The sequence below is a fragment of the Sardina pilchardus genome, chromosome 7, assembly GCF_963854185.1.
Source record: "Sardina pilchardus chromosome 7, fSarPil1.1, whole genome shotgun sequence".
NCBI classification, from domain to species: Eukaryota; Metazoa; Chordata; class Actinopteri; order Clupeiformes; family Clupeidae; genus Sardina; species Sardina pilchardus.
In genome coordinates, this window is record NC_085000.1 from 4,742,060 (window position 1) to 4,755,885 (window position 13,826).

General features: G+C 41.2%; 1 protein-coding gene and 1 long non-coding RNA gene across 3 annotated transcripts in view; one reads left to right on the forward strand and one right to left on the reverse strand.

The window, feature by feature from the left end:
- The window catches only part of LOC134087127 (uncharacterized), a 377,321-nt gene extending 375,103 nt beyond the window's left edge, over positions 1-2,218 (forward strand). Inside the window, exon 5 of the long non-coding RNA XR_009939805.1 lies at positions 2,116-2,218. This is a non-coding gene — a long non-coding RNA (uncharacterized LOC134087127). The remainder of the gene's footprint in view (positions 1-2,115) is intronic.
- rbbp8l (retinoblastoma binding protein 8-like) overlaps positions 1-13,826 on the reverse strand; it is a 56,800-nt gene that overhangs the window by 25,560 nt on the left and 17,414 nt on the right. The gene's annotated exons all lie outside the window — the stretch shown is intronic.

The window sequence follows — 13,826 nt, forward strand, 5'->3', positions numbered from 1 at the left end:
CCTACAAGCTTTAAACTTGGCTTGACTCATTCCCATAGATAGGGGTACTGATTGATAGAGGTTTTGGAATGCTATGTTATGTTTCCAATCTGATATTCACTTTGAAAACTGGTTCTCTTTAGGCGGAGATTGTTTTTTTCATGTTCTAGGTCTGTTGTCTCTTATACTGTACAATAAATGTTAATTCTGACACTTCAGCAGACACCCCACGAGTGTTAGCTTTCATTCCATACCATTTTTATCTATATGGTCCTTGTGGTTGTGGAGATATTCAACATTTATCGTTGGCATGTCATGTTGAGCAGGAAACCAAAAAATTGGCCTGAAATTGCTTGCACAAGTCAAAAAAATAATAATTTTGCTTGACAACCACCATAATATCTTACCTATGGGTGTCTTCTAACTAAAAAAATAGGTTGACCGCTTGTACCAAAACATGTCCGCAAAAGTCTTAACGGAAGCCCTTTTCAGAATTGGCCCCCTGACTATTTCAAAAAGAGGACATGTCCGGGCAAAAGAGGACGTCTGGTCACCCTACGTGACCTGTGAGGGAAAAATCAGTGATAACCTTGGTACAATCAAATGGTAACCTATAAAGAATATCAGGATACACATACACCGGTAGGCTGTGATTCGCCTTACAGTGACTGCGTCATGGTCCAGGGGTGCGTTTCCCGATAACGATGGATAGACAAACTTACGAGGGTTGTCTACGATTCATCTTAAGATCGATCGTTTGGTTTTTCTGACTGTTTCCCGAACATGCTCGTAGCGTGAACGCGCGTGCACCGCTCTTAAGATGCTCTTAAGGGAGCTGTCCACGTTAAAAGTTCTGAAATATCCCCTAATTTGGTGGTGATGTCAGGTGACTGCACGTCACAGCTAGGCACAGTCTGAACTTCGGATCTATACATTAATTTACATCAATACGAAAATAGAAAAGCCATCCCAAGTAGGCTATATACCACATACAGGCATACATCATTGTTATTATTTAACATTAGATTGTTGCACCATTTTTATGTTTTTTGGAAGATATAACATAGCCTATTAGGCTTTGGCTAGCTCTTAATCGTGCCCCACTGAAGTTAAAGCTAACCCACTTGTGAGAGCAAGGTGTGCTGCCTGCAATAACGTTTCGAGGTGTCACGCAGACGTTTGAAGAAAGAGGTTGAGTAAGAAAATGAGGAAATGTGTAGGCTTGAATAGGCTACTGTAACATATAGCCTAGACTTAGATTTTGACGCAGCACAGACTAAAACCACTCTGTTTTTATCTCATAGGCCTAATAAAAGATAGCCTGCACAAAGATGATGACGAACTTTTCTGGCAACGTCTCATTTCATAATTTGTTTGGCTGTTTTTGTCATCACAAGTGAATACAATAAAGAATGGTATCGTAAGTTGGATAATTATATTCTTAGTTGTAATCCCCCTGCATATCCTGCTGGTGACTCCACTGAGGCATATGCGTTAAGACGCTATTAGTCAGTAACGAGAACCCTGGAGCACTCGTAGATCTACGAGTGTTTTCACAATGCTCTTAAGTTACGATGGTTTCGGCAAAGAGTCAGAAAACCTTAAGACGTTCGTAAGAGGGACTTTACGATCATCTTAGGCTTACGATGCTTTCGGGGAACGCACCCCTGGTCATAGAGTTTATAGTTTACCCCGCCTCTTTTTTTTACCACTACACCCCTGCCGATAACTTAACTTTGTATTGTTTTTATTTGACACTTCTGTTTCGGTAACTGGTGTGTAGATTGCAAATCACGTGTTGTATGATGATAGAAATGTTCTTAATGTCCTTTGTTGTAATGTAACTCATTGTATTGACCAAGTCGTGTGTGCAGAAGGTGTAGTGACGCAATGGTATTATGATACGATGCAAGGTATAAATACTTGTGTGAGAAACTACTGATTGTTTCTCTACAGACTTTGTCTATATGTATCCTGATTGCCTGATGCTTATGAGACCTCTTTGCGCAGAGATTAATAACCTACTAAGACAAAAACCTTATTTCAGACTCTGTTATAGACCTTTAGGCTAAATTTCTTCCACAGTTTTTAAAGCCAGTTTAAAACACTGATTGTTTGTTGGTTTTATTTTCACAGGTTGACAGGCCTAAATGAACAGTGGACAGTGAGACGGTGCTAGACAGTGGTCTACCTTTGGACTTGCACCAACGAGACATGGACACTGAAACTTGATTTCTCTTAATGAATATCTTTACAAGATGCAACACACATTGTAAAACGCTTTACATACTAATAAACATGTCAACTGTTGTTTTCTCTGGAATTGATTTGTTTGATATTGGTGGTAATGGATTTCCAGATGTATGGACATGGACAAGCTACATTTTACATGAATAGCTAACTAATCAATGCAATAATAATGTTCCCTTTGATTTCAGATTTTTAGCATGAGAAATGCAAATGATTTAAGTTTCCACTGTGGTATACCCCCATGATTAGTCATAGTCATGTTTTGGTAAATCAAACATGTAGGTTTTTTCCACATAATTACTAGGCTGTTGCCTTATCTATCCAGTAGATGGCAGTCCAGGATAAGAAATAGAGCCTACAGACTGAAGTTAGAAGACGTGCACAAATGCTTTTTTTGTTTACATTACAAAGACGTTAGGTAACGCAGTGCATCGATGTTTGATGTTTCGAGGTTTGTCAGGTTAGAAGAAGTGTGCAATTTCATACTGCAAGAAATGCTTTTTTATTATTATTATTAAAACGGCAGTTCCATATGGCATAAAAGGTAGGTAAACACATTGTATCGATGTTTGTTTAAGTTACAAAAACGATAGGTAAAGCAGTGCATCAATGTTTGGTGGCTAGCTGGGTAGGCTACTTCTATGTTTCAAGCTTTGACAGGTTAGAAGCAGTTTGCAATCTAATACGGCAACAAATGCTTTCTTTGTGAAAATGTTACGTTCTCATGACGAAAACGGTAGGTAAATACAGCGTATCGGTGTTTGAAATTACAAAAAAGGTGTCAGTGCATCGTTGTATGGTGACTAGCTGGGTAGTTTTGACAGGCTAAACATTTTTTATTTAATACAGCAACAAATATTTTCTTAGTTTAATTCACAAATCCAGTGGGTAAAACAAGCTTGTCTACGTGTTGTGGTAGCTAGTAGTCGGCTAGCCGGCTAGTTTAATATTTTGAAAACGCTCGTGCGTCGCTGTACGTTGGGTCCTTCAACAGAAATCAATAAACTCAGGCGAATTATCGAACAGCAAACAACATTCTGACCAATGAAATTCTCGAAGTGTAACGGCTAATAGACCAATCAGAATGTCTTTGATGACGCGCCATGCAGATCTGGTAACCCATGCAGAACAGGTACCCACACTAGCATTAGCTAACTTCATGTAATCATAGATTAGCCCAGCTTGCCGTTACATTATACACTTTCCCCCCCCCATGCTAGCGTGAACATTAGCCTACACCAGAGGCATACATACACGCCTCGACATGGTAGTGACTTTTACCGCTTAAAATTCATTTTTCATTTTGAAATAAACAACACGGTGAGGAAATAGAAAATGCCACTTGCAGGTCGTTTGTTTATAACAGGAAATCGCTATACTGGGACAACGTGACACTTTAACTTACGCAGTGAGGTTCTGGAACCAGCTGCCGGTAAAGCATGTTTATGACACGTTTTCAATGTTGAATCAACCAAATTTCAATATTAATACCATTGAATGAGGACTGAATCAGTGTTGAATCAACGTTTGATTATCATTGAAATTTCAATGTAATTTCAACGGCAATCACATCTGGTTGAATCAACGTTGAATCCACGTTTTAGATGATTGAAATTGTGACGTTGTTTCAACGGCAATCTCATCGAGCGCTTTCAATGTCGAAACAACTTCGGAGTTCAATGCAGATTCAACGAATCCTTTCAACGTTGATTCAATGCCATTTTGCTAGCAACGTGGCTAATCGCTAATTAGCATAATTTTGGTTTAGCCTTTATACTTTTTTTGCATTTGGATTACCAACCAACTAGAATAGATCCTATTATTATTGGCCTTCTATGTTTGGATTAGATGTAGCTGGCAGTGCAGCAACTTGCCTTGACAAAAAACTTGTAGGAATCTATTAGGCAATGGTAGGCCTACTTGCCAGAAGTGCTACAGTAGGCATGTAAATTAATTGAACCAATATATTAATAGTAATTATGACAGAAAAGAAAAAAAAACACATCATACCATCATACATGTAGCCTAACAGCTTAGAATATAGGCCTACACAAATAATGTGTTGACATGAGCTGTCGTCTTGTATAAGAGCTAGTTGGACATAATAAATTGCCTATATCTAAAAATGGTATTCCCAGCATTTGTTTGTACTTGGCAACAGTCATTGTTTTGTCTACATTATTAGTGTGCCAATAATTCACCAAAACTTTAAAAGGCATATAGGCTACTGAGTATCTAAACAGCTGGTTTAGAGAGATTTTGCAATTTATTTTGGACAAAAAGAGGGTTACACTGTGTGTACTTTCAAGACATTTCAAGATGCAGTAAGAACAGCAATACAGTGGCTATGGCATACAGTGTATGCTCAAGGTAGGATAGTTTACCAAGATGATGGTTGTGCAGCAACTTTGAAACAGGATAAAGATACTGTATATCATGACCCCCTACATTGACCGTAGTGACCATATTAGGCCTATTCCTCCAAAAGAGGTTAGACACCGATAAGTCGTCGTCCCCCCCCCGTTCTGAGGCTCACTCCTTTTTGACCACATGTCTGTTTGCATCCCTGAATATAACAGGGTCAAAAGACATAGGCTACAGTAGCCGTAACGTTGGCCCACAACTCGAAATAGGTGGGCGGTGACGCACGTAAAGTCACGCCACGGACAGTCAAATCCGATCTGAGTGTTTGGAGCTGTTCAGACTGAGACGCATCTGTCCATATCCGATATGAATGCGATATGAAACTATACCTCCTGGATGTGGTTTGAAAAAATCGGATTTCATGTGACCTGTCACTGTTCAGACTTCAAAAGTGACATCCGATTCAAATCTGAATGGGCTAAAAATCGGATTTTGGCTGGCAGTCTGAACACAGCCAAAGGCTTAGTTCACACTGGCAGTCGAAATCGGATGTCTTGCATATCCGATCAGAACCTGATCTTTCTGACTGACTGTTCGCATTGCATATTGCAAGTGATCACATCCGATCACATCCGATCTTGGCGTCCAATGCTCAGATCCGATATAAATTACACACACCTGGATTCATTAGGTAGAGTTCTACACAACCAAGTCGTCATGGATGAAAGTGGATTTATTTTTTATATTTTCCAACTTATTATGCGTAGCCGCGGCGCAAATACCTCGTCACCCTTAACGTTACAGTTTTCCATGTTTCACCATAAAATAATGACTTGAGTCTGACGTTGGTTTTTGTTTTGCTGGTAGCCCTGGCGCACGCGCTGAATTAATCAATCAATCACTTCCGTCACTCAGAATTACATTGCAATTGTTTGTCGCAGTGCAAATGACGAAAGGGGCATGTTGAAATCCTATTCAAGTGGTTTGACTGTTCAGATTGAGTTATATCCGATAGTAAGTGATATTGAAACCACCTCCGTATGTGGTGCGAATCAGCATTGGAAAAATCGCATTTCATGCGGTTTTGTGCTGTTCAGATTACCCAAAATTCAAGCTAGATACAATCCAGATAAGCAAAAAATCGGATTTCGACTGCCAGTGTGAACAAAGCCAAAGAGAGCACCACTAACAGTAGAAAACTTTTTTCCACTTCCAAGTCTCTTGTGAATACTCCACCACCATCAGTTACTTCACTGTCAGCAGATGACTTTGCAACATTTTTCATTGAAAACGTTGCTAAAATAAGTGCTCTGTTTGATGAACCTTTAAAGGAACACTTCACCGTTTTTTCATATTAAAGAGGAACTATGCAGGATTGGCGATTTCATCTCTGGTTTCGTTTTCGTTTTTCGTTTTCGCTCGTTTTATGCTTGTGTAGCGCTTATAGACCTGGACCAGTAAATTCAGCACTAAACATCAACCTAGGCTCGAGAGAGGGGTAGGCATAAACCAAAACAACGAATTAATAAGTTGAACATTGGTCTTTAGTTTCTTATTTTGCCTACCAGTAGTCTCGCGTGAGCTATTCATGGATGCTTTCAGTGAAGCCATTTGAGTTTGTAACTTTGCAAGTTGCTTTTCAAGTTTGCACGTCTTAGCTGAGGATGCGCTATCTGCAGAGGCTGCTATGTCTGTGTCAGGGTCGTACTCTTCTACTGTGTGGACGTTTGCCTGAGCTTTGGCTTTAGGGAAGCCCAAGTGTTGCTTCATCCGGCTGGACTTAGCGGCTTGCCGGTCTTCCTCAGTGCGCAGTAAAAGAAGCAATTCAGTGAACGAGGGTGGATTCACTTTTTTCTGTTCAAGCTGAAGACTAGTAATTAAGGCATTGTTCCAGCATCCTCTACAGAACTGTTTAAGTAGCTGGCGCTCTAGTTCACTGGCAGCAATCCCACCTCGTTTCACTACTTTACTCAAAGCTGTCTGCAATCGCTGCAAATAGCTGGAGGGTTTCTCGCCTGAGTTCTGGTTAGTGTTCAAGAACTTTGCAAAAAGCTCATCTCCATCATCAACAGTGTCGTATGCTGAGTCGAGAAGACTAAGGTAGTCATGAGGAGATGCTTTTGGCCCAAGGTGCTTCACAATGTGGGCAGCAGGTGGAAGAAGGCTCTCAACTATCTTCTGAACAGTGTTTTTATCAGACACAGTAGCATCTGCGAGAAGGAACTCAATGTTGTTACGCCATGTGTCATAGTCAGACTCAGAGCATGGGCATGGAGTTTTCCCCGAGAAAGGCCTAACTTTGACACGATCATGATATTGAGCAGAAAAATCGCTGTTCTTAATGACATGCTCAACCACTACTTTCTGGATATCAGGAGTGGTGAGCAGTTCAGGAGTTAAGTGGAGATTCTGTTGCCTACGGGGGGCTGTCGGAACAGTGATTCGGATAGGATCACGCTCAGGTAAGTTAGGTGGGTCAGGAACTATTTTAGTAGGAGATTCAGGAGTTTCAGGAGCTAGTGGGTTGGCTGGGGTTGCGGGTGGTTCGGCTACCGCCGTTCATTCCGACATACCCGCACTCCGACATTGACGTCCAATTGTCGTAGTGGAGGCATGTCTCTTTATGGGAGAAAGTCCCACCACTCCGACATTTTTTTTTTTCATGGTCGCAGTCGCGGTATTTAACTTTTTTTTCAAACAACGTGCCATTCCGACATGAGGTCATTAATAGGCTATTAATGTCATAACTATATCCAATTGTGTAAAATAATAAAGATTCACATTTAAAATGTCATTGTGAAGACTTCTTGATATGGTTAGGGCAACCTACGTGTCTGTTGCGTGCACGACTCGGGGAAGTGAAAGCAGTTCTATAGACATGGCAAGTTTTCTTCTCTGTCTCATTATTCGCGGACTAAGTGGAGCTAAATTAAGTTATTATTTTGCTGTCACTTCGTCTGTTTTATGGCCTAGAAGGTTGTATTTGGTATCTGTGGATAGCTCTAGCTCTCTTCTTTTATCTGACATGCAAGCCGTATCTTTTTAACCACGGTTTCACGAGTAAATCAAACGAAAGTCGCGGTAGCTGAAGCTATATGATTCTTATTTGTTTGTCACTTCGTCTGTTTCTATAACACAAAAGGATCGATGTGTTTGGTATCAATGGAAAGCTCTGTTCCTCCTCTTTCATTTGATATGCGTGGTATGTCTGTGCGATGCCTGGTCAAGCGAGAGCAGTGGCTGCGTGGGTGAACGCAGAGCAATATAGGCTAGACTGTAAATATGATATAGCCTACTTTCATTTAAATTCATGATTTTATTTTTATTTTCATACTTGATCGTACAGACACGTGTCTAGTCTCGTTGGAAAGCCCCAGTTCTGAGCTCTTTCATGCAATATAGGTCTCATCTGGCTGTGACTAATAATCGCAGAGCAATGTAACAGAGAAGAATGGGTGTGTTTTTTGACGCACTTTGCGTCCGTCAGGCTCACATAGGGTCCGTTAAATTGACGTGGAAAAAAATAGGATTTGTAAACTGTCGGAATGGGGGTACTAAAATGTGTCGGATTGGCAGCATGTCGGAATAACACCATGTCTGAATAGCGGCATGTCGGACTGCCGACATGTAACCGGGTGGTTCAGGTGTGGGATTAGTTTTAGCTTTCTTCTGTATTTTAGCCAGCTCATCTAGCAAAAGCTTCTCAAAGTCAGTTCCACTTAATTTAGCCACATCTTGTAGCTCAGCTAAATAAGATTGTGTCAAGCTAGAACTTTTATCAGCTACATACAACTCAGAGAGAAGCTGAATTTCATGGATAACTTCTGGATTACTGCTAGGTCTTTTGCAGGGCAAAGCGTCAAGAAGCAACTGGATGGGTTCACCTGTTTTGAATTCTACGATGGCAGTGTCTTTGAACTGAGGGTCATCACTAGTTACTTCGATTACCCTTTCAACCGAACCAATGGTTGCTAAGTACTCAATTACTTCATTATCTTCCGTGCAACCTGTTAAGCCACTCACTAAAAGTGAATTAGGTACCTTCACATTTTCTGACTGTATTACATCCATACTTCAAGCTATCTTTTCACCAAAAAAATGCAAAGTGTGCAATAGCAGTATACACAGATAGGATGCAATAAAAGTGTCAAATTGTTCAACTTTTCACCAGAAATGAGTCCAAAACCCCTCCTGGCTGGCTCGCCACTTTTTGTGTAGCGCTTATAGACCTGGACCAGTAAATTCAGCACTAAACATCAACCTAGGCACACTTCAACGTTTTTGTGGTGCAAATATATCACTCTGTTGAACGCATATGGTTTTGAGAAGAAAAACACTTTACTTTCATGACCCCAGAAACCGGCTGGATCTCGGCTCACAGGACGCTGTCGGGGGGTAAGTCAGTGCTGATGCACAACGTTGCTGACAGGGAACCCATATAACTTCGTGTCTTAAAACCCGAACTATCCCTTTAAGGATATTTCTGTCTGGATGAAGATCGGCACCGTCAGCTTAATCTCTCAAAAATGTAACTTTTGGTGTTTTCAGCTTAAACAGCTATGCCCCAACAAATTTGCACGTAACTTAGGCTCATTTGCAAAATCATGTCTGTTTATCCTTTTCAATATTAGGAAGATCAGACCTTATCTTACAGAACATTCCACACTTCTTGTTCAGGTCATGGTTATCTCCAAACTGGACTATTGTAATTCACTGTTAGCTGGCCTACCTGCTTGTGTACTAAGATTGTTACAACTGATTCGGAATTCTGCAGCTCGCCTGGTCTTCAATCAGCCATAGAGAAAACATGTAGACTACCACAAGCGATAGTCTCAATGGTGCATTGTCATTTTCATTTTGAATGTAAAATGAAATGGAATTCCTTTCAGGAACCGTCCCATCCGTTCCATCATATTCTGTTCGCCGCTCATCAGGCAGTGAATAGTCCTGAATTGTTCCCTCTAGGGTACTATCTTAGTACTGTACGTACAGCACTGGAATGCACTACACATTTTTCTGATGACAGAATCCGGTTGCTGAGTGACATTTCAAAGAGTTAATGGGTCATATATTCACATTTGCAGCGTCAACTCATTGGAATGCGCTAAGCAACTGAGGATGACATCCGAAAAATGTCCTATATTTTTCAGAGCTGTATGTACATTTTAGTTTTAGTGTTTGTCCTATACCCAGGGGAGATGATGAGTATCTGTGTGAATGACCTGCTGAGTTCCCACTCTAAAGCCCTATTCGCACGGGATTAGTATTACCTGTGGACCTTTGGTGATTTGTGATAATTGCGGAGAATGTCTGAGATCTTAGTCCCGTGCGAATGTGCCATGTCTGTAATTTGTAAAGTAAAAATTCCGCCGCAAATTACCTACCATATTTCGCCAAACACAGACGTCCGGTGATAATACTAATCCCGTGCGAATCTGTATCTCAGTGATTGCTGTTGCAATTGCATATCTTTTCTACTTTCTGTGTTGTTTTCGGACGTTAGCATACGACATATCCGGGTGTAATGTCAGTGAAAATAGAGTAATTTACAGACTTTGCTTATCCCGTGCGAATGCGCTGCAAGTAACACAGAGGTGGGGCGATAATTTGAAAATGACCAGAGGTCCACAGGTAATACTAATCCCGTGCGAATAGGGCTTAAGTCAACTATAACATTTCATGACTTTTCCCTGAGTTTCTCTGACAAAAAAAAAACAAAAAAAACAATGTCCATGACTTACTATAGCCTATATAATGATTGATATGTTATATGATTGCTATACTGACCGATGATTTCAGAGCAGCCGTGTAGCGAATCTCATACTTTTTTAGAACGGGGGATGAATAAATGGGTATTGAATAAACAAAGTTGGACTACTCAAATAAGCGGTAAAAGAAGTAAAGTAAAGCTAATACCCCAGATATACACCAGTACTGCAATATTTGTGTTAATGTATTTTGGTGGTACATTTTAAACTGCTACAACAAAATTCCCAGATATTCCATGAATTTGTCCCATAATTCCCTGATGTTCCATGACTGGACTTTCCCAAATTCTATGATATTCCAGAAATTCCATGACCCATGGGAACCGGGGACCTGGCTTGTGTAGTAGGGTAGACTGACCCCGCGTTCACACTGTCCACGTCCATCGGATGTCGGAGGTTGTGTCTGCCGTATGTGTATTTGCATACACGCGATCTGATTGGCTGACGGATCCGTCGCTGCCTGAAAAGTTGAACATTTCTCAACTTTCTTGACGGAGGCAACAGAGCTGAAGGAACGGACGGGCCCACAATGCATTTCGAGTCCGCCCCATGCAAAGTGAATGAGATCGGTTGACGGACGTAGACAGTAGGTGCACTCAACATGTCAAGTCGGCTGCAAACGCATGCAGTCGAATGCAAACAGAAACGTAATTTGAGTCATATGCAGTGCATGCTGGTTAGACGTGTTGTTCGACTTGAAGAAAAGTTGTGATCATGTCACAAAAATGCGACCATGTCACGTCATTCAAAACTCGCAGAATGAAGATGCGTACAGTCACTTTGCGCAATTATCCGCATCTGGTTTCAAACGCCTGCAACCGGCTGGATCCCACCCCATGACGTCAGTTCAAAGACGTGATATGTCCGTTTGGAACAGGTTTGGAAGGAATTTCCCCATGACGATTATGACAGGGGTCTCGTTTTGCCTGCTTACCAAAGATTCTATAGCGGAGCAAGATGGATCTGTTAACATTTTAGGATCAGCGCTAGGCAGCGTCTGGGATGACACCTGAGCTTTTCAAAAGTGATCCATCTTGTTCTGTAGTAGAATCTTTGCCCCTTACGTAGAATGTACTAAAATGAACAGATACAGTGGGTACGGGTTGAGAATGCACCTTCTCCCGCGGGACTCCCGAAGAGATCCCGCAGGCCGTCAAGCCGATTTTTTTCGAGCCTAAGGCAATGTACCCAAACAACCACCAGGTGGCAGAAAGTTTCATCCCGCATTTCACAATGATGAAGACCGCATATCCGTCAGTCGACTCCTAATCTCATTTAATCATTACAATGAAGGTGATGACTGGCGAAATTATTCAAACGACGTTTCAATGAACCATTGTTGAAATGAATGAAAATGGTTATAGAAAATCGCCTACAGCCTAACGCCGACACAGCTGATTCTTTGGTTGATTCTAAGCTGTTTTGATGTAGGGGATGGGTAAACTGGCGCGCTACAAACATGCTACCAATCAAATGTAATATTAGTAGGACTAGCCTACTTAGACACTTTAGTCATAGGCAACGTTGCCATGTTAATTTGGGCTAGAAGTGCTTGCTTGTGGTGGCGCTCCTGTCCGCTGCTTCTCCCGAATTGTGTGGCAAATTTGTCAGCAATCAGCTTAAATGTCAAATCATATTTATTTCTCTTTGTCGCCATGGTATTGGGGGAAACGCGGAGAAACGAGATGGTCAGTCCTCTTATTTTTTCTTCGCGTTTCGTTATAAGAAGTAATAGTTAGTCTTCTTCCGTATTGAACAGATAGGCTACGGGACGCTCTTTGTTCCGTATTTTAAGGAACTACTCAATGCACACACACTACAATGAAAAACACACAAAGAAATCACTAAACATATAGCCTACAACCTAATGACACTTTAATGCAGCGTTTCTCAAACTATGGGCCGCGAAACGTGGAGACTGCTGCTGGTCCGCGAGGCATGGGGTGAAATTAGGTCCGGTGATCTGATAATTTGCTGCGCAATTGACCAAGCAACCGCGGACCGACAGAAAAAGAAAGCAATCGTTGCTGCGGAAATGCTTGCTAATTTGATGTGTTTAAACATAGAGCCATACAATTAGGTGTGTGTCTGTTATTATGATAATTTTCGAGCATAACTGCTTGTCCATAGCTCAGTGACAGGTGTTAATAGCCTTGCCATAAGCACTGCTGCAGGTGCTTCTTTTATTATGCGGTTAGAGCATAAGCGCTTACTCATATACTATAACTCAGGGACAGGTGCAAAACCACCAACTGGGATGGATCGAAGGGCAAGCAAGCACTGCCACACAACGTGAAGGCCTTTGTGTTGTCAACAGGAGAAGTGGCCACAAGGACTGCATCGATAAGATCAACGAATACAGTAATGTTTTACAACCCAGCTGGTATCCGCTGTTCATTCCGACTTATCCCCACTCGGCGGTAGGCCTAGGCCTATTTAACTTTTTTTTTTCAAACAACGTGCCATTCCGACATGAGGTCATTAATAGGCTATTAATGTCATAACTATTAGGCTATCATTAGGCTTACTATGCATGGCTGTAGGCAGCTATGAGGCCACTGAGATCTGGACCTCATCGGTTTTGTGAAAGCTGATTGGAAATACTTAAGTTTAGAGCGAACGTTTCAACTATGTTTGCCATGGTAGACAAAAACACTCAAATAAAACAATAGCCTAAAAAATAACTGCATGCGTAATGGACACGGCTCTATATCCTAAATAATTTTCGAGGTTCGCCATTTGGTAATATGACCTATCCTTACTGACAATAATTTAGATTGAGCACAACTAAAGTTGCACGAAGGCAAAATACAGTCCTAAAAGCCTATTCTATATAGCCTGGCCAATATTGTAGATGTGCAAAAGCAGCATTTGCGTGCGTGCTTGCCGGTGAGGTGTAGCCTACAAAAATGAGCATAACATCTGATTATTAAAGTATGGCTATAGGATATAGGCTAGAGAAGAGTTGGTTTAAAATTTAAGTGTAGTAAAAAAGTTTGTGCACATCCCCGGTCAAGGTGCAGAACAAGAGTAGGCTAAATCATAAAAAAAATGGAAAAAGGTTCGCACACTTGAAATCCTTCTTTTTTGATTTGATTTGATTTTCGTGTGGTCTTCTTCAGATTAAAATTCAAGTACGTGCGCTATTTAACCCCTCGATACCGACTGCAGTCTGCTGACACAGCCAGACGACTCCCCCAACCCATTCATTCGTTTTGGCCGATATAATCCATTCATTCGTTTTGTGCGTATATAGATTCCTGCATGCTGCATTACCGTGACCCTTAGCCTACCTTGTGGATGATTTTTTCTCATTGGAATACAGCAGGACAGAATGCCTTTTATCTAACAAACGCAAAAGCTGAGATTGTTGGAAGGCACTCAACAAACTTGTTTTTCGTTTCTGGGAGATCACGTTATCGTTTTGGATTGTCGGATTTTTATACTTATTGTTTGGACTTATGG